General features: G+C 41.2%; 1 protein-coding gene and 1 non-coding gene across 2 annotated transcripts in view; both read left to right on the top strand.

Annotated features, from left to right (window-relative positions):
- The window catches only part of LOC103114303 (cytochrome b-c1 complex subunit 10-like), a 530783-nt gene that overhangs the window by 180971 nt on the left and 323617 nt on the right, over positions 1–26195 (top strand). The window lies entirely within an intron of this gene.
- LOC132540107 (U1 spliceosomal RNA) lies at positions 10118–10279 on the top strand. Its single transcript, XR_009551366.1, has one exon. It is a non-coding gene; the product is annotated as a U1 spliceosomal RNA (small nuclear RNA).

Genomic DNA, 26195 nt, shown 5'->3' with positions numbered 1-26195 from the left:
TGAACAATCTTCTGGACCTTTTGTTGATAATTATTACTTGTTGATGGTTCTGGGAAGTTCCCTAGCTGAAGACTCACTCATGTGTTATCTGTTGGGCAATGTTGACAATAATGTTTTTCTCTAATTCTTTCTGTCTCTTCATGGTTCCTTAAATGTTTTAATGACTAGGACAGAGACAGAAGCACCTTAATATGGCTTACCTGTTCTAAGTGGTTACACTCACTGTAATCCTTATATCCTTCTAATCACCACTTGCCTTGGTAGTGCCATTACTAAACTTCTAAGGCTACAACTCAGCTATTCTTTTTTTTCTTTTAAATTTTTTAAACATATTTATTTATTCTGTTTTGTTGACCTTGTTGTTTTAATGTTGTAGTTATTATTGTTGTCGTTGTTGGCTAGGATAGAGAGAAATGGAGAGAGAAGGGGAAGACAGAGAGGGGGAGAGAAAGATATACACTGGCAGACCTGCTTCACCACCTGTGAAGCGACTCCCCTCCACATGGGGAGCCGGGGGCTTGAACTGGGATCCTTACATCGGTCCTTTCACTTTGTGCCATGTATGCTTAACATGCTGGGCTACTGCCCGACTCCCTACTCAAGTATAATTGCCAAGCACTTGTTCTGTACTTGTTGGAGGGTCACACATGCCCTGCATATTCAGAAAATAATAGATAAACTTGTTGGGGCAAGATGGTATTGAGTTATTGGTCATCAAAGTTTAATTCCTTTGGGTTCTTGGGTTCTATGTATGCTTCAGGTGTGGAATTTGGATCAAGAGGAAAAACATCTGGGAAAGGCCTACTTGTTCTGGAAAATGGTTTCTTTCAGGAAACTCTGAAGCAAGAATAGCTGAGTAGGGAGTCAGCAGTAGCCCAGCATGTTAAGCACACGTGGTGCAAAGTGAAAGGACCGATGTAAGGATCCCAGTTCAAGCCCCCAGCTCCCCATGTGCAGGGGAGTCGCTTCACAGGTGGTGAAGCATGTCTACCAGTGTCTATCTCCGCCTCTCAGTCTTCCCCTCCTCTCTCCATTTCTCTCTGTCCTAGCCAACAACGATGACATCAATAACAACAACAATAATAACTACAACAATAAAACAAGGGCAACAAAAGGGAATAAATAAATATTTTAAAAAAAAGAAAAGAAAAAACAAAGATTCAGTGGCTAATTTTTTCTTAGATTTTATTTATTTACTAATGAGAATCATAGGAGAAGAGAGAAACAACCAGACATCACTCTGGTACATGTGCTTTCAGGGACTGAACTTAGGACTTCATGCTTGAGAGTTCGATGCTTTATCCACTGCACCACCTCCTGGACCACAACTAGCTATTTTTTTTTGAATAACTAAATTTAGGGTCAGTGAAATAACTTACTTGAATATTGTGTTGCCTTGTTATGTGTCAACCCAGGTTTCAGCCTGGTCCCCATCATATCAAAGGACTCTTCAGTACCATGTTCTCTCTCCCTTTGCTTGACTGCCTCTGTCTCTATCTAAAAACAAAACGAAACAAAACAAACAAAACCATCCTCAGAACACTAGAAATGGACCTAGTATATGAGCTAGCAATTTCTTTACTAGGGCTTTATCCAAAGGAAACGAAAACTCCTGTACATCAATGTTCATAGCATCACAACTTGTAATACCCAGAACTTGGAAGCAACCCAGTTGTTCAGTGATGAATGAGTGGCTAAGAAAGTTGTGGTATACATATACACAGTGAAATATTATTCCGGGGCCAGGTGGTGGCGTGCCTGGTTAAGTGCGGATATCATAGTGCGCGAGGACCTGTGTTCAAGCCTCTAGACCTTTCTTACAGGGGGAAAACTTCCTAAGTGGTGAAGTAAGGCTGCAGGTGTCTTCCAGTCTTTTTCCCTCCTTATCTCCCCCTCTTGCTCAATTTCTCTGTCTCTATCAAATAATACTTTTTTTTTAATTTCAGAAGAGTATTACTCAGTTATAAAAATCCTGAAATCATCTCCTTTGCCTTATCTTGTATGTGACCTGAAGGCATGTTAAGTAACACAAGACAAAAAAAAAAAAAGAACAAATACTATCTGATGAAATGTAAGAAACAGGACAGAAATAAAAAACACAGCAAAACTTGGACTGGGTGGGATGTATGCAATAAAGCAAAAGAGTCTGTGGAAGCAGGGGGAGGGAGGGAGTATAAAAGGTTTTGGGTTCCTGGGAGTCCGGCGGTAGCGGTAGCGCAGCGGGTTAAGCGCAGGTGGCGGGAAGCGCAAGGCCTAGAGTAAGAATCCTGGTTCGAGCCCCCGGGTCCCCACCTGTAGGGGTGTTCTAGCCCTCCCCCGCCAAGAGAATTGGATCAGTCCAATTAATTTCGTGGGCCTGCTTGGCCCCGCCCCAAGGAACCCCGAGAGAGGGTTCCTGAGTTCGAGAGTAAGGGAGAGGGTTCCTGAGTTCCAGAGAAAAAGAAAGAGTGCTTGCGCCGCCGCAAAGAGACAGCCGAGTTCTGTTTGGTGATTAGTTTGTCTTAGTTTGTGAATCGTTGTTCCTGAATAAAGAAATACAGCTTCCCTGCCCAGCCGTTGTCTCCGAGTCTCTTTTACCCGCCCGTGAAGCTAGCCCGGCCGGCAAGAGCTTCCGAATTTTAACAACAAATGGCGCTCACGTGGACCTGACCAGCGCATCTCTCAGATAAGTAAAGACAATTTGGCTACCTATGCACGATGGCCTTCTCTTCTGCTTGTGAAGAGTTCTCCAAAGGCCTCTGCTCTTTCTTCACGAGACTGTTTTGCTGTTTCTGGAACATTTATCTCTGGACCACTCTGTGGTTTCCACTCGCTCGGGTGAACTCAAAACAGCCAGCGGGAAGAGCCAGCGAGCGGGAGGCAAGGTGCGGAGCTGCTGTTTCCACCTGGTTAAACAGCCAGCCAGCCGGCTGTGCCCAGACAACCCCGAGCACCGCAGCCCCGCAGCCCCGCAGCCCCGCAGCCCCGCAGCCCCGCAGCCCGCAGGAGGCCGAAGCCAGCACACAAGAGCCCCTGGAGCCCGAGGCCAACACGCAAGAGCCCGAGGCCAGCCCACAGGAGCCGGCTCTCCACCGCGTGGCGCAGGGCACTGGACGTGTGATCCCTCCACGCTGCTTGGCCACTGTGAGCAGGGCAGCAGACATGACAGGGCCATGGGGCAGGGTGCCGCCACCCCTGGGCACCTAGGCCCACACCTTCTACAAAGATGGCCTGCCTGCCCTCTTTCTATGAATTCTGGAACCATCCTGGGCCTCCCGGACCCCCGGGCTCCCTGCCGAAACTGGGCACACGAGATCTCCAGCCGCCGGTCTGGTCTGAAGGCAGACAAGCTGGAGTATGCAGAGATTTGTGCAGAGATCGCAACCTGCAATTCCTAGAAGTGGAGCTGCGCGGGAAGCCACCTCCGGATGGTGAACCCCCCCCCCCAACAACTAAGACAGTACAGATTTAAATTCGTGTTTAAAATGACATGTCTTCATAACAAAGGTTTCTCTCCTAGTGTATTAATGACCATGTTTATGTGTATGTTTAAAGTTTGGTAAACAATAGCTTTAAGGCTAAATTCTTACTAGTCAAAGTTAAATGAAAAAGGTTTTCAATGTAATTCTCATAAAGATAAAATTAACTTACATTTAAAGTCTAAGGTAAAAATTAGTTAACAATCAATATATTTTAACTAAGTTAGTCTAAACAAAAGGTTAAATAGACTTGTTGATGTGTAAAACTCTCCATTACCTTCTCTATTAGAAATGGTAGATCGCACAATGGCTATGCTAATTATTCTCATGCCTGAGGTTTCCTCTCCGGCCCACACCTAGGGTGTGTCTCCATCTTGAATGGGTGTAACAAAAGGTTAAAAGACGTTGTTGATATGTAAAAGTCTCAAATTCCTTCTCTATTAGAAATGTTAGATCGTGCAGTAGATATGCTAATAACAAGTTTTGTTTCATAGTAAGTAAATTGCAGCCAGCTGCCTTTGGGACTCTAGGCCATTCCCCGCCCCCATGCAAATGCCCATCGAGGCAAGTAGCCCCCCAGAGGCAAGAAATGTTTTTTTTTAAGCTGATAAAGTTTAGCCCACAGAGGCAGATATGGCCCCCTCAGGCCTTCCCTTGGCAACATGCTGGTTTTTGTTATATATGTTTCTGTTCACCCCACACCCTTGATACTATAGTCATTTAGTTAAAAAGAAAAGGGGGAATTGTCGTATGCTTTACATTGGTTTGTTCTAGCCCTCCCCCGCCAAGAGAATTGGATCAGTCCAATTAATTTCGTGGGCCTGCTTGGCCCCGCCCCAAGGAACCCCGAGAGAGGGTTCCTGAGTTCCTGAGTTCGAGAGTAAGGGAGAGGGTTCCTGAGTTCCAGAGAAAAAGAAAGAGTGCTTGCGCCGCCACAAAGAGACAGCCAAGTTCTGTTTGGTGATTAGTTTGTCTTAGTTTGTGAATCGTTGTTCCTGAATAAAGAAATACAGCTTCCCTGCCCAGCCGTTGTCTCCACGTCTCTGTTACCCGCCCGTGAAGCAAGCCAGCCCGGCAAGAGCTTCCGAATTTTAACAACACTACTGAAAGAATAGAAATGTTACTGATGTGCACAAAACACATGCTATTGAGGCTGGAAAAGAGCAGAAACAGCATTTCGCTCTCCCTGATCAAGTAGGAACAGCAAAGAGGGTGTCACTTGAGAACGCAACAACACTAAGATTATTTTGGGAACCCACCAAGTTGTGGATGAATGCAAACATGTGTGCCTTGGGCAAAAAGCCTGTATGTACTCAGGAGTGTTTAGTGCTGCTCTGGTAGTTTGCCGGTTGAGGCACCATCTCCAGTTTGAATTTCATCAACGAAAAGACTGCTGAAGGGAAGAAAGGATCACCTAAAACTCACTAATTTACAATTGTGAGTCTCTATTGCTGCTGCCACTCAGAGACTGGAACAGCAAGAGGGAAATCCTATACAGACACTGGGGGGCCGAGAACTGGTAGGGTGACTGAGGAGAGATACACTCCTGGTGGTCTGGAGGTGTGGCTATATAGGGGAAGCCTTTCCATGCTGTCTTGATAAATTAGGAAACATGGTGAAGAATTTCCTTAGAACCCATCACATACAATAGCATTTATTCAGAAACCCATAGGGCCAGAGTGCTGCCTGGCTCAGTTCGGGCTGGTGATGGGACGGGAGATTAGGCCCAGGACGTCGAACCCTTGGACTTTGTATAACCACTGTGCATATTTATTCTCCATCCTATTTTATCTCTTGGTCATGAAAAATCTACTTATAGTTAAAAAGCCCTGAGACACCCATAGCCTGTGGGAAGATAAACTGTGCAACATAAGAAGGTTCAGCCACTGTGCTTCACCTCAGGGATTGAGATAACATTGAACAACTGTTAAGCTTCGAAACTATGAACTCTAATAAGAGTTTATTATTTATTTATTTTTTATTTATTTATTGAGGGATTAATGGTTTACAGTAGACAGTAAAATACAATTGTACATGCATAATATTTCCCAGTTTTCCTTGTAACAATACAATCCCCATTAGGTCCTCCTCTACCATCATGTTCCAGGACCTGAACCCCCCACCCCAGTCTAAATGAGGTATTTAAGGGGATACTTCCGGAGGCAGAGCTACGAGCAGCAGCAGATCGCTTTCTCTCTTCTCCTCTCCTCTCCCGGATCAACTAGGAATACCAAAGGAGATCACCCGGGACCGAAACAAGGCAGGACTAGAATGACCACAGGAACCCACTAAATCACCGGTGAGTACAAACATGTGTGGCTGGTGACAGAGAGGAGAGAGGAGCATAAAGAGAGATTAAGTGACTGCTAACAGTCCAGCAGTTTATCAGTTGAGACACCACCTCCAGTCTGCTCCACCAACAAGGGGACAGCTGAAGGGAGGAAAGGACTCCCCAGAGACTCACCAAGTGCAACTCTGAGTCTCCATTGCTACTACCCTCAGAATCCGGAGCAGCGACAGGGAGGGACACCAGGGGACAGAGATCTAATCAGGAAACTCAGGAGAAGCCCTATACCTCGGTGGCATAGCTGAGGGGCTGTGAAAGTCTCTTTGCATAACCACTGGATTATCTCTGCCACACCCTGCTTTATCTCTTGGTCAGGAGTCAGTGATTAAGCTGAAGGCTATTGATAGTTTAAAAGCCCTCAGGCTCCCATAGCCTACAGGGAAGAAAAAAAAAAAGAGGCTTTTACACCACTGAGCTCCAACTCAGGGATTAAAATACTGTTGAAACAACTGTTAACTTCTGCCAGGAGCCAAAACCTTAGCTAAGTCTCTCACATAACCGGTGAACAACATTCCGATCCATCTAACTGTTTGGAAAGTTGCTCACCCACCTCCCTCCCCCCACTACCTTAGCAGAACTTCCTCATGGTGTGTGCTTAAAATGTGGCTGTAAAATAAAATTTTCAGAGCTTGATCAGAAACCTGTCTTGCTCTCGTTCTTCGTCTCTTGTCCCCTCCATTCTCTCGCCCCCTACCCTAGGTTTCCATTGATAACCCCGCAGGCCAGGGCACCTGGCACCTGACATGGGACCTTTTTGGGTCTGGGGTCCAAGAGAACATCGCTCCCCGATGGTCGACCAAGGAGCATAGGACCACCACTTCAGAGAAGGAGTGAGTGAAGGTTCGCATAGGATCGATGCTTTAGCCCAGAGTGAGTGAAGATTCGCGTGGTGATCGCCGCAGATTTACCTGTCTGTGAGATTGATCCGTTTTAAGGTAAGAAAGAGCGACGCAATTATGGGACAAGCATTGAGCAAGCATGATTTATTTCTTAGGGGCCTCAAAGAGTCCCTCAGTACACGAGGAACAAGGGTTAAGAAAAAGGATCTCAAAAAGTTTTTCAATTTTGTGAATGATGTTTGTCCATAGTTTCCCTTAGAAGGGACTATTGATGAAAAAAGATGGGCCAGAGTAGGAAACTGTTTAAGAAATAACCTTCTGGTTGTGAGTCTGTCTCTATTCCCATGCCTGATTCAGGAGACCCCACCCCTGAGGCTCCTGCTAAGTCTCCTCTTCAGTATGGTTCCGTAGCCTCCATGTCCACTTGGTCGATTCCAAATTATATTCCTCCATGAGGATAATTTCTGGAACCATCCGTTCCACCCCAGTTCCATGGCTGCCAGTTCTTAGCAACATCGCCCCGCCAGATATTCGTCGGGATGCGGCATCATCTAAGTTCATTTCCCACGTCTACGCTCGACCGGACCTGCCAATATACGCGGATATCTTCGCCCACCCTGTCCAACACTTGATGTCTCGTCACCCAATCTGGTCCCCTACGCCTACACTGAACTTCTCTGTTCCAGACTCTTGGAAACAGAGTTGGCAGTCAGCTGAGGTCAAGAACAAACACCTCATCACAGACCCCTGCAAGCATCAACCCGGCTTTGACCTAGCACTTTATGATTGGGCCCTCCTCAATCGCTATCGAACAGGCCATGGCCGGTGCGCTGCTATGTTCTATCGCTGGGGAGCCAGAGACGACCCAAACTGCCCCTGCAGCTCCAGACAGACTATGACCCACATAGTCAACGACTGCTCCAGATTCAAAGGAGGTCTCGAAACTTTACATCAGGCTCAACCTGACGCTGTTGACTGGCTACGGAAGAAGGGCAAATGCTAGAAGAAGAAGAAGTCTCCTCCTGTTAAGATTTACCCCTCTTTGACGACCTTAAGACCCCTTGCCAAAGATGGATCTGATGATAGTCTTTCTCCTGAAGAGGCCTTATCCCTTGATGAAGAGATGGCCAAATATCATAATCCTGACCTGCCACCCCTATGCTTTTCTTTGTCCAGACTGCCACCCTATGCCACCACCCCTCCGTTTTGTGCTCCGGTCCTCGACTTGGCTGACACCACCAAGGCTAAAACTCATCTAGCACAAAAAAACAGCTTCCCTTAGAAAATTAGTAGAAGAAAAACGAGACCATTTACAATTAGTTAAAGAACTGTGGGCTCTTGATTTGGCATTATCTTAAAACTAGCCAGCAAAAAAAAAAAGATCCAGGTTTTTCCCTCTGGCTACCACCAGAGCTCTCAGAAAGCATTAAACCAATTCTGAGCGAGAGCTTATCTGGCTAGCAAGCTATTCTCTAAAGAAAAAAGAAATCAATCAAACAAGACATTCTCTCTAACTTAAAAACTATTAATCAGAGAACCAGCACACACTTTTGATAGAAATTTAATGATTTGTTTCTTTAAAACTCTAAAAATGTACCTTAGCCCAGAAAAAGAATTTTAAAGATTTTTCTCTGTGCGCGGTATACTAAGCCCACCTGTTCTGTCCGTGCAGCCAATCACATCACAGAGCTCCTGCTCCACAGATTGGCAAAGACTGCAGTCAATCATTCCTTTAGCCACACCTGCCCCTCCTGGGGTCGGGTGGGGGGGAGTGGCTGTGAGCTAAGGAAAAAAATTTTTTTCACCAAGAATGTCTGTTTTAAGTCTGTGCTAACTTTTTTTTCACTAATATGTGTTAACCCTCCAAAATAATAGAGTTTGCTTTAAGTTTTAAATAAGATTTAGTTAAGCTAAATGTGGTTTTAAAGATCCCGACTCATAAAGTTGGCACACCTTTACCAAAGTAAAATATAGGATAGTTTCGTCCTTCTGATAGCTAATATCAGCATCAATTCATTAGTTAAAAGATTTTCTGAGATCTCTAGGCATGGTAAAATGCCCCTGCAGTCTCTCTCCCTCTTGTGAGAATTGTAAATATTACCAGCACCCCAATACCAACTGCCACTGTTTGTTAATTTGTTAATTCCATGTTTGAACTGGATTTCTAATAACCCAGTCAGTGTAGAGCAGTGGCCTTGCCAGGAAAAAAGGGTTAAATGTAGTATTCCTGGCCTGATAAAAATTTTTCATTTGGCAGATGTGATTCAACAAAATTATTTAGAGTAAAATGGTCATCTAAAAGAAATGTTAACAGTAAAAACTTATTTTGAACATTTCAGCTATGAGGTTTATCTTAGCTTTTTAAGTTACCTATCCAAATCAAAGTGAAAGATCAATTAAGTTGTGTACCCACCCTTGTTCATAGCTGCCCTAAGGGTGTGATAGCTTTGTGATAAGCAAAGATCCTAACAAACAAAGTTTAACATTTTACTTAAAATTGTTTTTAAAATACTTTCTCAACTAAACAGGCAAAACTGGCTTGGGTTAGTAAAAGATAACACAATGGTTATGTTAGTTATCTAACACCAGAGTCTTTTGCTCTGATAAATGAGGTTTAATTTAAATAAGATATGTAAAAAATTTTTTTTTCCAAATAAAACTTATCAAATAAATATGGGGCGGCCTAATGTAGAGCTGTACAGATGTTTTAGCTAACCCTTTTACATTTTATTCAAGAAATATGCCCCTGGTTTCCCTGAAAAAAAAAACTCTAGATATTAAAACATGAGAGACTAGGTAAAAAGTTAAGTTTTATGTCTGATATAGACAAAAATTTTCCAGTTAAAACTTTTATTTTAAAACTTGGTAAGAGATTTTTTTTTATCTTACTCATGAGTTAGTTACTTTTGCTTTTACAGTGACTACTTCTGATAAAGTTGTTACTGGGATAACTCCCCTATTTAGAAAGACTACAAAAATCATTATCAAATAATTGGCTTTTGAGAGTACATATTCTACATGTCAAACTTTAATCAGTTCTTTTAGAGAGCAAAAAATTATCTGGCTTGTTTTAAGACACTGTCAGAGGTTTATTCTTGATAAATTAAGGTAATACATGGTGCTTCTGGTCTGATAGATTTGTTTTGGCAAATCCTGATTTAGCAAAATTATTATTTTAAACATTTAAGCTATGAGGTTTTATTTCAGCCTTTTAAGTTGCCATATTAGAGTTCTAAAGAGCAAAATCTATTAAGAGTTATATATCTACGCTTACTCATGATAGCTTTGTGATGAGTAAAGATCTTAGTAAACTAAAGTTATAATAGTGTGCTTAAACTGTCTAATCAGTTTAAAATAATGCTAAAAAATGGTAAACATTTTATCATGTCAACACATTAGGTATTGACTTTCTATAACATACTGGTATATTTTAATAAAGAGCCTTCTAAAATCATATAAAAGAACTTAAGCCAATACTTACCTGGCAGGGGAGATACCATGATCACGAAGGTGGTTTTCCCAGGGCGAGGCTTATCCATTGCACTCTGGATGTGCTGACCCCTGCGATTTCCCCAAATGTGGGAAACTCGACTGCATAATTTGTGGTAGTGGGGGACTGCGTTCGCGCTCTCCAAAAAAAAAAAAAAAAAAAAGAACTTAAGCCAATTCTAACCATTAGATCATCAATTAACTTGGTACAAGTTCTCTCCCTAAGTAAATAATTATAGGTACATCTGCACATGAAGAACTGACTGCTCATATGGTAAGATTTAAAACTAAACATTTTTCATTTTTCATTTATGGGTGTGTGATGACTCCTAAAGTCACTCATATCCTAAAATTTTTCTCATTTCTTTACAAGCCTCTTAAAATTTTAATGCTTGACCTGCCATAGTGAGGGCACTTTACTGGCTCCTGCATTGTTTAATTAAGATCCTACTATTCAGACTTTTAAGATTAATCCCCATTGATAAAAGCCAATGCTCTCTGGCAGATTGATGTAATTCACCTTCCCATGTTTAGTAAACAAAAACATTTTTTTTTCTCAATTGGTACTTTTTCTAAATTTATGTGACCTACAGCTCAAACAAGAAAAAGCTCAAAAACCTTAGGAGTCATATGCTCTGTTTTGCTTCAATAGACATCCAATCCATGTATTTTTGTTTCCTTTAGAACATTAAAAGCTCAATAAATTAAAAAAAGAAGGGGAATGCACCCCCCAGTATTCAGTTGGCTAAAGTGTCAATGAAGTAACTATACTAAACCTTTTTAATATTTACAAAAATTCGAATTGTCCATTTATTATATCTCATTGACAAAGCTACTCACTTTTCCAGTCACAGAGACATATTCCTTTTTTCTCTTTTTCAACACTGAATGTCCATGTTTGTTTTCCTTTTATTATGGTGGATGACATTATTGCTCTTGCAAAATCCACAGAGTCCCTGTTGGCAAGTCCTTACCACAAAGGACGCCATGGCAGTATATAGTCCAGCTAACCTGACCAGCCTATCCAAGTCTTCTCTTTCTGCTGACCTACCACTGCTGACTTCATCCTTACATGTTTATTGACTGCTCACTTTTCTCCCAATATTCCTCATGTTCAAGGAACCTCACCTAATGTGTATGCACCTCCTCTGTCTGTGTTTTGGTACAACACCACCCTATATTTTCATGTCGATTCTTCTCTACCTGGTCCTTGCCTCCTAGTTTTGCTTGTTCCACAGCTGACCCTCTATGAAGAAGAAAAATTTCATCAGTTGGTGCCGACAATGACCAGAGGACCAGACGTGCTGTTTCTTCCCCTGGACATCAAATCCACTGACTGCTTCCCTTAGACTTGCTGGTGGCGTGCTAGGACACTTTGATGTCCCTTATGGGACCCTGATTAGTATTTTACTAATGATTACCTTGGGACCCTTTATTTTTATTTATTTTTTTTTTTATTTAAATTTTTAATTTAAGAAAGGATTAGTGAACAAAAGCATAAGGTAGGAGGGGTACAACTCCACACAATTCCCACCACCCAATCCCCATAACCCACCCTCTCCCATGATAGCCTTCCCATTCTCTAGCCCTCTGGGAGCATGGACCCAGGGGGACCCTTTATTTTTAATAAGATTATTGGCTTTATAAAACAACAAATTGACTCCTTGGCATCAAAACCCTTACAAATATATTATCACAGACTTGATTTGGCTGACAGAGGCTTGGCTGAACCTGAGGGTGACATACCTCTTTTAGGAGCTGCATAAAACTCAGACTTATGCACGCCAGCCTTGGCATAGCGTGGGCACCGGTAAGGGGTGCAAAGCAAAGCACTGCAGGGGGAGGACCCTATAGTCTGCCTCTGAGTCCCCCCGTGAAGCAAACCTGATTTGCATGGAGGTTGGTGTCAGTCATTAGAAAATAGTGGTTCTTCCTCCCCTCCTGAAAAAGACACCAAGAGCCGTATAAGATGATATTTACCCCGCGGGAGAAATCAGGTCAATACTTCCCCCCTCTGGTTAATGCCTGCTTATCTCTTGATAAGATTCCTAGATTTTACCCTCAATTGCTGCCTCACTTAAATTGTAAAAAGGGAGGACATGCCGGGATCCAAAACCTTAGCTAAGTCTCTCACATAACCGGTGAACAACATTCCGATCATTGTAACTGCGATTACCTTCTAACTGTTTGGAAAGTTGCTCACCCACCTCCCTCCCCCAACTACCTTAGCAGAACTTCCTCATGGTGTGTGCTTAAAATGTGGCTGCAAAATAAAATTTTCAGAGCTTGATCAGAAACCTGTCTTGCTCTCGTTCTTCGTGTCTCTTGTCCCCTCCATTCTCTCGCCCCCTACCCTAGGTTTCTGTCAATAACCCCGCAGGCCGGGGCAAACTTCCACCACTGTGAACCCTTTAATTAACTTACTTAGACACAAGTCATTCCAAGCAATAGCAATCAGTAATTTGAAAAGTACTGATAAAGGGAACTCATAACATAATATATAAAATGGTTAAAACAACAAGAAGAAATATTGGAGAATTGAACCGGGACAAGAGTCCAGCTAAAAGTCCTCCAGAGGGTGAAGCACAAAATAAGGAGTTCAACATCCAAACATTAGCTAAGGAAATAATAACAGGAGTGAGTAAAGAATTTGAAAAAATTGTAATCAGAAATATAGGAACAACAAATGAGAATATGGAAGAAAACACTAATTATCTCATGGTTATTAGAGAGCTGAAAGCTGAAATCGCTGAGCTAAGAACACAACTAGCTGAACAAGCTAAAACAGTGTCAGAACAGGGCAACAAAATAGATGAACTCCAGAAAGCAGTAGAGGGCAGAGAGAATAGAATCAATGAGGCAAAAGACAGAATTAGCAAGATTGAGGATGAATTAGAGAAAACTAAGAAAGAAGTAAGAGATCTCAAAAAGAGATTAAGAGATGCTGAAAACAACAACAGAGTCCTATGGGATGACTTCAAAAGAAACAATATACGCATTATTGGCATACCAGAGGAAGAAAGAGAAGGAGAGGAAGAAAACATTTTCCAGGCCATAATAGCTGAAAACTTCTTTAGTCTAGACAACATCAAAGACATAAAGATTCAAGAAGCCCAGAGGGTCCCAAACAGAATTAACCCAGACCTAAAGACACCAAGACATGTCATACTTAGAATGGAAAGGAATAAGGATAAAGAAAGGATCCTCAAGGCTGCAAGAGAAAAACAAAGAGTCACCTACAAAGGAAAACCCATAAGATTAGCAGCAGACTTCTCCATACAAACACTACAGGCCAGAAGAGAATGGCAAGATATCTATCGAGTGCTCAATGAGAAAGGCTTTCAACCAAGAATACTATATCCTGCTAGACTGTCATTCAGACTAGATGGAAGCATCAAAACCTTCTCAGACAAGCAACAATTGAAGGAAGCAACCATCACCAAGCCTGCCCTGAAAGAAGTTCTGAAAGGTCTCCTATAAACAATCAGACCACCACAAATAGGACATATATCAGAACACTCTCAAACTCTACAAGAATGGCGTTAAAATATCTTCAATCTTTGATATCAATAAATGTCATTGGCCTGAATTCACCTATTAAAAGACACAGAGTAGGAAGATGGATCAGAAAACACAACCCAACAATATGCTGTATACAGGAAACCCATCTAACTCAACAAGACAAACACAGATTTAAAGTGAAAGGATGGAAAACTGTCATACAAGCCAATGGCCCAAAAAAAGGGTAGGAACAGCTATTCTCATATCTGATATGATAGACTTTAAAATAGATAAGATTAAAAAAGATAGGAATGGACACTACTTAATGCTCAGAGGATCAGTCAATCAAGAGGACTTAACAATTATTAACATCTATGCACCCAATGAGAAGCCATCTAAATACATCAAACTTCTTTTTTTTTAATTTATTTCTTTATTGGGGAATTAATGTTTTACATTCAACAGTAAATACAATAGTTTGTACATGCATAACATTCCCCAGTTTCCCATTTAACAATACAACCCCCACTATGCCATTTATCATCCTTCATGGACCTGTATTCTCCCCACCCACCCACCCCAGAGTCTTTTACTTTGGTGCAATAAATACATCAAACTTCTACTGAAAGAGCTACAGCAATATATTAACAGCAACACAATTATAGTAGGGGACTTCAACACCCCACTCTCTCAACTTGACAGATCATCCAGGCAGAAAATCAATAAAGACATAAGGGAACTAAATGAAGAGATATATAAACTGGAACTATTGGACATTTTCAGAGTGATTCATCCCAAGAAACTGCAATACACATTTTACTCAAATCCACATGGGTCATTCTCAAGGATAGACCATATATTAGGTCACAAAGACAGCATCAGCCAATTCAAGAGCATTGAAATCATCCCAAGCATCTTCTCAGACCACAGTGGAATGAAACTAACACTTAACAATCAACAAAAGATTAGTAACAGTCCCAAAATGTGGAAGCTCAACAGTACACTTCTTAACAACTTCTGGGTCAAAGAGGAAATCAAGGAAGAAATCAAAATGTTTCGAGAGTTCAATGAAAATGAAGACACAAGCTATCAAAATATTTGGGACACAGCTAAAGCAGTCCTAAGAGGGAAGTTCATAGCTATACAAGCACACATTAGGAAACAAGAAAAAGCACAAATAAACAGCCTGATTGCACATCTTAAAGACCTAGAAGAAGAACAACAAAGGAATTCTAAAGCAACCAGAAGGACAGAAATTACTAAAGTTAGGGCAGAAAAAAATAACATTGAGAATAGGAAAACCATACAAAAGATCAATGAAAGTAAATGTTGGTTCTTGAAAGAGTAAACAAAATTGACAAACCTTTAGCCAGACTCACAAAACAAAAAAGGGAGAAGACCCAAATAAATCGGATACTAAATGAAAGAGGAGATATCACAGCAGGCACCACAGAAATTCAACATATCATGCGAGGCTTCTATGAACAACTATATGCCACCAAGCTAGAGAACCTGGAAGAAATGAATGATTTCCTAGATACCTACCAACTTCCAAAACTAAGTAAAGAGGAAGTAGATAACATGAACAGGCCCATCAAAGCTAATGAAATTGAAACAGTTATCAAAAATATCCCCAAAAATAAAACCTGGACCAGATGGTTTTACAAATGAATTCTACAAAACCTTCAAACAGGAACTAACACCTCTACTTTTAAAAGTCTTCCAGAAGATTGAAGACACTGGAATACTTCCTTCCAGCTTCTATGAAGCCAACATCACCCTGATACCAAAAGCAGACAGGGACACAACCAAAAAAGAAAACTACAGACCAATATCTCTGATGAACATAGATGCGAAAATATTGAACAAAATTCTAGCCAACCGGATACAGCAGTATATCAAAAAGATTGTTCATCATGACCAAGTGGGGTTTATCCCAGGCATACAAGGTTGGTTTAATATACGTAAATCAATCAATGTGATACACCACATCAACAAAAGCAAGACCAAAAACCATATGGTCATATCAATAGATGCAGAGAAAGCCTTTGACAAAATACAGCATCCCTTTATGATCAAGACACTACAAAAAATGGGAATAGATGGAAAATTCCTGAAGATAGTGGAGTCTATATATAGCAAACCTACAGCCAACATCATACTCAATGGTGAAAAACTGGAAGCATTTCCACTCAGATCAGGTACTAGACAGGGCTGCCCACTATCACCATTACTATTCAACATAGTGTTGGAAGTTCTTGCCATAGCAATCAGGCAGGAGCAAGGAATTCAAGGCATACAGATTGGAAGAGAAGAAGTCAAACTCTCCTTATTTGCAGATGACATGATAATATACATGGAAAAACCTAAGGAATCCAGCAAGAAGCTTTTGGTAATCATCAGGCAATACAGTAATTTGTCAGGCTATAAAATTAACATTCAAAAGTCAGTGGCATTCCTCTATGCCAACACTAAATTAGAAGAAATTGAAATCCAGAAATCAATTCCTTTTACTATAGCAAGAAAACAATAAAATATCTGGGAGTAAACCTAACCAAAGAAGTGAAAGACCTGTATACTGAAAATTATGAGTCACTACTCAAAGAAATTGAAAAAGACACAAAGAAGTGGAAAGATATTCCATGTTCATGGGTTGGAAGAATGAACATCATCAAAATGAATATATTACCCAGAGCCATCTACAAATTTAATGCTATCTCCATCAAGATCCCAAGCACATTTTTTAGGGGAATAGAACAAATGCTACAAATGTTTATCTGGAACCAGAAAAGACCTAGAATTGCCAAAACAATCTTGAGAAAAAAGAACAGAACCGGAGGCATCACACTCCCAGATCTCAAACTGTATTATAGGGCCATTGTCATCAAAACTGCTTGGTACTGGAACATGAATAGACACATTGACCAGTGGAATAGAATTGAGAGCCCAGAAATGAGGCCCCACACCTATGGACATCTAATCTTTGACAAAGGTACCCAGACTATTAAATTGGGAAAGCAGAGTCTCTTCAACAAATGGTGTTGGAAACAATGGGTTGAAACATGCAGAAGAATGAAACTGAATCACTGTATTTCACCAAATACAAAAGTAAATTCTAAGTGGATCAAGGACTTGGATGTTAGACCAGAAACTATCAGATACTTAGAGAGGAAAATATTGGCAGAACTCTTTTCCGCATAAATTTTAAAGACATTTTCAATGAAACGAATCCAATTACAAGGAAGACTAAGGCAAGTATAAACCTATGGGACTACGTCAAATAAAAAAGCTTCTTCACAGCAAAAGAAACCACTACCCAAAACAAGAGACCCCTCACAGAATGGGAGAAGATCTTTACATGCCATACATCAGATAAGAGTTTAATAACTGGGAGTCGGGCTGTAGCACAGCGGGTTAAGCGCAGGTGGTGTAAAGCACAAGGACCGGCATAAGGATCCCGGTTCGAACCCCGGCTCCTCATCTGCAGGGGAGTCGCTTCACAGGCGGTGCAGCAGGTCTGCAGGTGTCTATCTTTCTCTCCTCCTCTCTGTCTTCCCCTCCTCTCTCCATTTCTCTCTGTCCTATCCAAAAACGACAACAACAATAATAACTACAACAATAAAACAACAAGGGCAACAAAAGCGAATAAATAAATAAAATAAAATATTTAAAAAAAAAGAAAAAAGAAAGAAAATTAAAAAAAGAGTTTAATAACTAACATATATAAAGAGCTTGCCAGACTCAACAACAAGACAACAAATAACCCCATCGAAAAATGGGGAAGGACTTAGACAGAATATTCGCCACAGAAGAGATCCAAAAGGCCGAGAAACATATGAAAAAATGCTCCAAGTCTCTGATTGTCAGAGAAATGCAAATCAAGACAACAATGAGATATCACTTCACTCCTGTGAGAATGTCATACATCAGAAAAGGTAACAGCAGCAAATTTTGGAGAGGGTGTGGGGTCAAAGGAACCCTCCTACACTGCTGGTGGGAATGTCAATTGGTCCAACATCTGTGGAGAACAGTCTGGAGAACTCTCAGAAGGATAGAAATGGACCTACCCTATGATCCTGCAATTCCTTTCCTGGGGATATATCCTAAGAAACCCAACATATCCATCCAAAAAGATCTGTGTACACATATGTTCTTGGCAGCACAATTTATAATAGCCAAAACCTGGAAGCAACCCAGCTGTCCAACAACAGATGAGTGGCTGAGCAAGTTGTGGTATATATACACAATGGAATACTACTCAGCTGTAAAAAATGGTGACTTCACCGTTTTCAGCCGATCTTGGATGGACCTTGAAAAAATCATGTTGAGTGAAATAAGTCAGAAACAAAAGGATAAGTATGAATATGGGATGATCTCACTCTCAGGCCGAAGTTGAAAAACAAGATCAGAAAAGAAAACACAAGTAGAACCTGAAATGGAATTGGCATATGGCACCAAAGTAAAAGACTCTGGGGTGGGTGGGAGGGGAGAATACAGGTCCATGAAGGATGATAAATGACATAGTGGGGGTTGTATTGTTAAATGGGAAACTGGGGAATGTTAGGCATGTACAAACTATTGTGTTTACTGTTGAATGTAAAACATTAATTCCCCAATAAAGAAATTTAAAAAAATGAGGTATTTAAGAGTTCACATTTCTTCCTCCCCTTTCAGACTTTAAAGTTATCCCACATTTTTTATTAGTGATTTAATAATGATTGACAGGACTGTAGGATAAGTGGGGTACAATTCCATATAATTTCTATCACCAGAGTTCTGTATCCTCTCCTCTCCATTGGAAGCTTCCCTATTTTTTCTCTCTGTGGGGGTATGGAACAAAATTCTTTTTGGGCTGCAGAAGGTGGGAGGTCTGCCTTCTGTAATTGTTTGGACACTGGCAGGTCGATCCATACCCTCAGCCTGTTTCTATCTTTCCCTGGTGGGATAGGACTCTGGGGAGGTGAGGTTCCAGGACATATTGGTGAGGTTGTCTGCCCAGGGAAGTTAGGATGGTGTCATGGTAACATCTGCAAGTTGGTGGCTGAAAAGTAGTAAGTAAGATATAAAGCAGGACAAATTGTTTAATAATCAGGAACCTAAAGGTACAACTGGAGCAGATAGGTCTTTGTTTTCTTAGTTTTAAAGGAAGAAACTAGGAAGTCTGTTTTTGAAAGAGCACTTCTGATCCGAACCCACACAAACTGACAGGACTCCTGTACATAAGTGAAGTATAAGGAATTTATTCTTAAGTTTGAAAGAGTGAAAATAAGGCCAGTACACAAACTTACACAAAGACAGGAGACAAATCCTAGCTAGGAGATCCCAAGCCGACATGCCAACATGGCCCCGTAGCTCTGAGATGTCGAGGTCTGGAACTCATCTCTCTTTTAAAGGGAACGGGAGTGGGGGGGTCTTAAGGGGGGGGTCTCAAGGGGGGTTACATGAGTACATTCCTAGAATAAACATTCTGAAACTACCATTCGGTGCTGGTAAGCAAGCAAGATTACAGAAGCGAAAATATGCAGGTTATCATATAACTTCAAGGCATAAAGGTTGTAAGGCAGATGGGTTTGGGCATCTCTTCTATAAACATTCTTAGTTAATCAGAATCTCTCTACTGTCTTTGAGTGGGGAAAAAGGGAAATTCCTTCATTATCTGGTCCTCTAAAGGTTTGCTCTTAATCACTTAAATCACCTAGCTTTCTATATGAGGGATTCCTAATTGAATCAACTTGGGGGACTTATTCTTTCACATTTTAAGTATATACCAAGGGGCCCATAGTAATAAGTAAATGACCTTAGTAATTTTTGCCTGAGCCTGATAGCTAACATGCAGGTGGACTATAAGTATTGCCTGGGAAGATGGTGTCAGAGTTGAAAATAGGACTGGGAAGCTGGATTAGGGGGGAGAGTAGCTCCCAAAGATGAAGAAAGTATATAAACACCTTTAGCTGTAAACCCCATCAATCTGACTTGGGGCTCATATCTATTCATATTTAGTACAGAAGCCTGTGTAACCTCTGAGTCCCTGTCAGTCAAAGCTTGCAGTCCATAGTTACAGCTAGGAACATTCTAGGTTGCACTCGTTTGAGGACCAGTCTTCCTTGAGTGGCAGAATATGTTGACCCAGGCTTTCTTCAGAGAGTGGGACAGCCCCTACCATTGCTGTTTTACATTGAGGGCAAGGTCCTGTAGAGGCCCACAAGAAGGCTTATGATGATGGTGTTCCTGATGGAAGTGACCAGTGATAGTGGAGAGAGGGATCTGTTAGAGGTCTATGCCCACCATATCTATGTAGGAATCCCAGGATTCCCTGATCAGAGTCTCAGATGGAGTGATCTAATAGTGAACAAAAAGGCTATCATTAAAGTGTCAGGCTCTTGCTCTTTACCTCCTATTTTTATGGTAGTGTTCCTGGTTCTGCTTTACAGAGCATTGACTTAAGAGTTTAATGCTGGCAGGGGTAGACTGCATAATGATTAGTCAAAGAGATTCTCATACCTGAGGCTCCAAGGTCCTAGGTTCAATTCCACATGCCACTACAAACTAGAGCTGTGGGAAGTCAGCGGGTTAAGCGCACTTGGCACAAAGCTCAAGGACAGGCATAAGGATCCTGGTTTGAGCCCTGACACCCCACCTGCGGGGGGGTGTCTCTTCACAAGAGGTGAAGCAGGTCTGCAGGTGTCTGTCTTTCTCTCCCCCTCTGTCTTCCCCTCCTCTCTGTCCTATCCAACAATGATGACATCAATAACAACAACAATAATAAAACAACAAGGGCAACAAAAGAGGGGAAAAAAAGTAAACTAGAGTTGTGTAGTGCTCTGGTAAAAAAGAAAAAAAGTTATATTCTCTCTCTCTCTCTCTCTTTTTTCCTCTGTGGCAATCTTCAGTAACTTTTGCAAGGCAGGTCTGGACAGGGCTCTGGAGAAGTGGGATTCCAGGACACATTGGTGAGGTTGAGGTCACTCTATTCTTTCCCTAGTAGCTTGTGATTTTTTTCTCTGGTATTAACTTTTTTTTTTAATTGTGGATTAATGGTTTACAGTAAGTATAGTTGTTGATGCATGTGTAAATTTTCTCAATATTCTTTTAAAAATTCTATTTATTTATTTATTATTGGATAGATACAGAGAGAACTTGAGATGGCAGGAAAGAGAGAGAGAGAAAGAGACAGAGAGACACCTCCAGCCCTGCATTACCACTTATCAAGCTTCCTTTTGCAGATGGGGACCAGGGGCTTGAACCTGGTTCTTTGTACACTGTAATGTGTGCACTTATCCAGATGTGCTATAGCCTGGCCCCCAATTTCTGCAAAACACTCTCACCTCCAGCCTAGGTCCTCTTCCACCATCATGTACCAGGACTTAAAGGTTCCCCTCCTCTCCATCCTTAACTTTTGATAGTTTCACAATGATGTGTCTTGGTGTAGGCCTATTTGGGTTTAGGAATCTGGGAGTACAATCTGCTTCCTGAAAAATATACATTATGACACTATCTCAGATTTTGAAAATAGTTTAATGAGGCTAGGGTAATAGCATAACTGTTATACAAAGAGACTCTCATGCCTGAGGCTCTAAGGTGCCAGGCTCAATCCCCAGCACCACCATGAGCCAGAGCTGAGCAGTGTTCTGGTCTTTCCCTCTATGCCTTTCTCTCTCTCATTAAAATGAAATAAATTAAAATATTTCTATTATCTTTATTTATTGGATAGAGACAGCCAGAAATTGAGAGGATAGGGGATATAGAAAGGGAGAGAGAAAGACACCTACATCACTGCTTCACCACTCACAGAGCTGTAGGTGGGGACCAGAGGCTCGAACTTGGGTCCTTGAATTTTGTCACATGTGCACTCAACCAGGTGTGCCACCACCCAGCCCCTTAATTTTTTTTTTTTTTAAACCAAAGCACTGCTCAGCTCTGGCTAATGGTGGTGCAGGGGATTGAGCTGGAGACTTTAGAGCCTCAGGGTTGAGAATCTGTTTGCATAGCCATTATGCTATCTACCCCTGCCCCTTAAAATATTTTTAAAAAGAAAATACTTTTATGTATAAGACATTCACACATTCCTCTATATCTTTTAAAATGCTGTCATTTCCTTTCTATTTAGCTTTTCTTTTTTTAACTTTTTAATCTTTCCTACATCTTTTTGTTTTTCTCATCCCTCTTATCATGTGCCATACCTCGATTCTTTAATTTGGTGTATGTGTTCAAGGACTCTTGTTGCTATAGTTTATACTTATCAAGTAGCCTACACTTCTCTGAAAAGTTAACGTATGCTTTCACTCATATGTGCAATATAATGAACTGAAATATATGAACATGTTAAAAAGAAAAAAAAAAGCCAGATTGTCACTTTGTGAAAAGAATGGCGGTTATCCTTGGGGGAGGGTTAAGAGTCCTGTGGGGGGAGGGTACAGAACTGTGGTGGTAGGTACAGTATGGTACTATACCCTTGTAATATTTTGATCTTATAAACCATTATTAAGCCATTAATAGAAGATTAAAAAATTAAAATCAAAGAAAGATACAGTGACTGAAGGCCAGTGAAATAGCTCACTTGGATAGTATACCTCTTTGCCATGTGCACAACCCAGGATTGAGCCCTTTCCCATTGCACTGAAAGAAGTTTCAGTGCTATGTTCTCTCTCTTTCTCTTTCTCATAAAGATAAATAATTCTTTTAAAAATACATTGCAATAGGGATCCAGGCGGTAGCGCAGCGTGTTAAGCACAGGTGGTGCCAAGCGCAAGGACCAGTGTAAGGATCCCGGTTTGAGCCCCTGGCTCCCCACCCGCAGGGGGTTTGCTTCACAAGTGGTGAAGCAGGTCTGCAGGTATCTATCTTTCTCTCCCCGTCTGTTTTCCCCTCCTCTCTCCATTTCTCTCTGACCTATCCAACAAGGATGACATCAATAACAACAACAATAATAAATAAACAAGGGCAACAAAAGGGAATAAATAAATATAAAAAAATCTAAAAAAATACATTGCAAGGGGCCAGGTGGTGGTGTACCTGGTTAAGTGCACACATTACAGCATACAAGGACCCAGGTTCAAGCTCATGGTCCCCACCTGCAGGGGGAAAGTTTCACAAGTGGTGAAGCAGGACTGCAGGTGTCTCTCTGTTTCTCTCCCTCTTACTTCCCCCTCCCCTCTCAATTTCTCTGTGTCTCTATCCAATAATAAATAAATAAATAAAAATATTAAAAGATACATTGCAATAACAAAGAGATATTAAGCACCCAGTTTTTATAAATTCTCTAAGTTTTACTTCACATCAATTCAAATTATCATACAGTAGCATGCTTAGAATATACTACTCAGAATTTTCTCACAAATACCTTTTATTTCATTATTTTTTGCCTTCATAGTCTTATCAAAAGCCATGGTCAGAGGTAGCATGCCTTTTAATTTTTAATTAATTAATTAATTTTTACCAGAGCACTGCTCAGCTCTGGCTTATGGTGGTGCAGAGGATTGTACCTGGGACCTGACAGAGCCTCAGGATTGAGAGTCTGTTTGCATAACCATTATGCTATCTACCCCCGCCTGTCTTTTAATTTTCAATGGATACATACCATTTTATATTGAAGCTAAGTGCTAGGGGAAAAGGTTGATTTTTTTTCCAGTGGTGTTAGCTGCTTTTCAATGGTAGCTTCCTATGAACCATTCTGATATTCACACTGTATTCATCCTTCAATGAGTGCTGCTTACTTGTGATTTATATGAACAGATAATTTGTGGCAAAAGTGCAAGTGTTAATTCCAGATCTGTGAGAAGATGGGCAGATTCAACTTTCTTGTAAAGCTAACTTTGGCATCATTGACCCTCCATGTCAAAAATTCAGTTACCCTGCTCAAGAGGCAAGAAGAGACTACATGAAAAGCAACAGAAAGAGAGTGAGAGGCAGGAATCCTGAGACCATATGGATAGAGAGTATTCCAGTATTCCAGCTGAGCAATCTTCCTTGCTTCCTGCTAGTCTCCTGCCAAGGTGCCAGGATTATGTGTGAGTCATCTGCAACTTCTGCAGTCCACCTGAGCCTGAAGACATTGAGAGCACCAGAACTATTCAGCAGAATACAGTTAGTCTTTACAATAATAGCAATTAATAAGGTATTTACTGTTAAAAACCATAGTTTTTTTATTTTTAAAATTTCTTTATAAAATAAAAAACTATAAAATATCAACAAAACCATAGGATAAGAGGGGTAAAATTCCACACATTTCCCACTACCAGAGTTCCATATTCCCTCCCCTTCACTGGAAGCTTTCCTATTCTTTATCCCTCTGGGAGTATGGACCCAAGGTCATTGTGGGGTGCAGAAGGTGGGTGGTCTGGCTTCTGTAATTTCTTTTCTGCTGAACATGGGAATTGGCAGGTAAATCCATACTTCCAATTTGTCTCTATCTTTCCCTAGTGGGGTAGAGCTCTGGAGAGGTTGGGCTCCAGGGTACATTGGTGAGGTTGTCTGCCTAGGGAAATCAGGTTGGCATCATCTGCAACTTGGTGTGTGAAAAAGCACTAAGAAATAAAGAGGAACGAAATGTTTAATAATCTGGAACCTAAAGACCAGAATACAGCAGATGAGATTTGGGGTTTCCATTTTGGAAAAAGTTGGTATGTCTATTTTAGGTATATTCCAAGGACCCATGACTTTACTAATTTTTGCCTGAGCTCCATAGCTAACATGCAGGTAGGTCAAAGGTATTATATGGGGAAATAGTGTTAGAGGTAGGAATAAGACTAGAAATCTGGGTCAGGGAAGAGAGTAGCTCCCAAATATGGGGAAAGTATATAAATGCTATTAATTATAAACCCCATCAATTTGATCTTGGGCCTATATTCAGTGCAGGACCCTGTGTAACATCAGCATCCCTATAGGTCTGAGCTCACATTTTGTGGTCACAGCTAGGAACAATCCAGGCTGCACCCATTGCCAGACCCATCTTCCTCAAGTGGTAGAAGATTTTGGCCCAGTCTCCTTTCAAAGAATGGGGCAGACCCTACCAGTGTTGATCCACATGGAGGGCAAGGTCCTATAGGTGCCCATAAAAGGGTCCATTATGTTGTTCCTGATGGAGATGACCAGTGATAGTGGAGAGAGGGATCTACTAGAGGTCTAGGCCCATCATGTCTGTGTGGGAATCCCAGGACTCCTTGACTTGGGCCCCAGGAGATGAGGTGGACTGGTAGTAAGCAGAAGAGCCATCATTAAAGTATGCCAGTCTCTTGGCTCTTATCCAGCTTTTGTTATCCTTACTTTGTCTGACAAGGTTAACTAAAACCATAGTTTTATGGTGGTTCATGATGTGGTGATAGAGAAAAGAAACACCTTTTTCTTTTCTTTCTTTTTTTCATTGATTTAATAATGATCGACAAGTCTGTTATATGAGAGGTGTACAATTCCACACAATTCCCACCACCAGAGTTCCATATATCCATTGGAAGATTTCCTCTTCTTTATTCCTCTAAGAGTATGGGCCTAGGATCATTATGGGGTGCAGAAGGTGGAAGGTCTGGCTTCTGTAATTGCTTCTCTGCTGGACATGGGCATTGGCAGGTCCACCCATACTCCCAGCCTGTCTCTATCTTTCCCTATTGGGGCAGGGCTCTGGAGAGGTGGAGTACCAGGACACATTTCTTCCCAGGGAAGTCAGGTTGGCATCATGGTAGCATCTGCAACTTGGTGGCTGAAAAGCATTAAGTTATAATGCAGAACAAAGTATTTAATAATCAGGAACCTAAAGGTAAGAATAGAGCAGATGACATTTGGTGTCTCCATTTTGGAAAAAGCTAGGAAGTCTATTTTAGGTATATTCCAAGGGTCCTATGACTTTATTAATTATTGCTTGAGTCTGACAGCTAACATGCAGGTGGGCTAAATGTGTTGTGTGGGGAGATGGTGTCAGAGCTGGAAATAGGATTAGAAAGCTGGGTCAGGGAAGAGAGTAGCTCCCAAATATGGGAAAAGTATATAAATATTGTTAATCACATCCATCTGATCTGGGGCCCATATTCAGCACAGGAGCCTGTGTAATCTCTGCACTCCTGTATGTCTGAACTCACATTCCATGGTCATAGCTAGGACTAGGCTGCACTCACTTCAGGACCAGTCTTCCCTTGAATGGTGGGGCAGTCCCTACTATTGTTCCACATTAAGGACAAGGTCCTGTAGAGGCCTACAAGCAGGTTCAAGAAACACTTATGACTTGGTAGGAATTTCATCATTCCTTCCTCTACTTAACTGATGGCTAAGATTCATGGTGGTTTTCCTTTCTATCTTCATTCCCAAGAAACTCGGAATATTTATTTATTTACTTATTTTGAGTTTCTTCCTCCTTTTTAATTTTGCTTGATTCAGCATAATTGTCTGCTTTTTATCCTTCTTCATCTTGACTATTCTTCATCTATTTCTTGGCTGATGTTTTACTTGCTAGTATTCTGAGGCTGATATGCATTTTCCTAGGCATACTTTTCATTAAAAAATTCACATTGTCTTTGAAAGGAGTAAGGTGCAAGATGGACTGGCAAAATAGTTCCCTTGAATAATGTGCTGCTT

This window comes from Erinaceus europaeus, chromosome 8 (assembly GCF_950295315.1).
Source record: "Erinaceus europaeus chromosome 8, mEriEur2.1, whole genome shotgun sequence".
Taxonomy (NCBI): domain Eukaryota; kingdom Metazoa; phylum Chordata; class Mammalia; order Eulipotyphla; family Erinaceidae; genus Erinaceus; species Erinaceus europaeus.
Note: the sequence above shows the minus strand (reverse complement) of the source record. Positions and strands in the feature narration are given on the sequence as shown.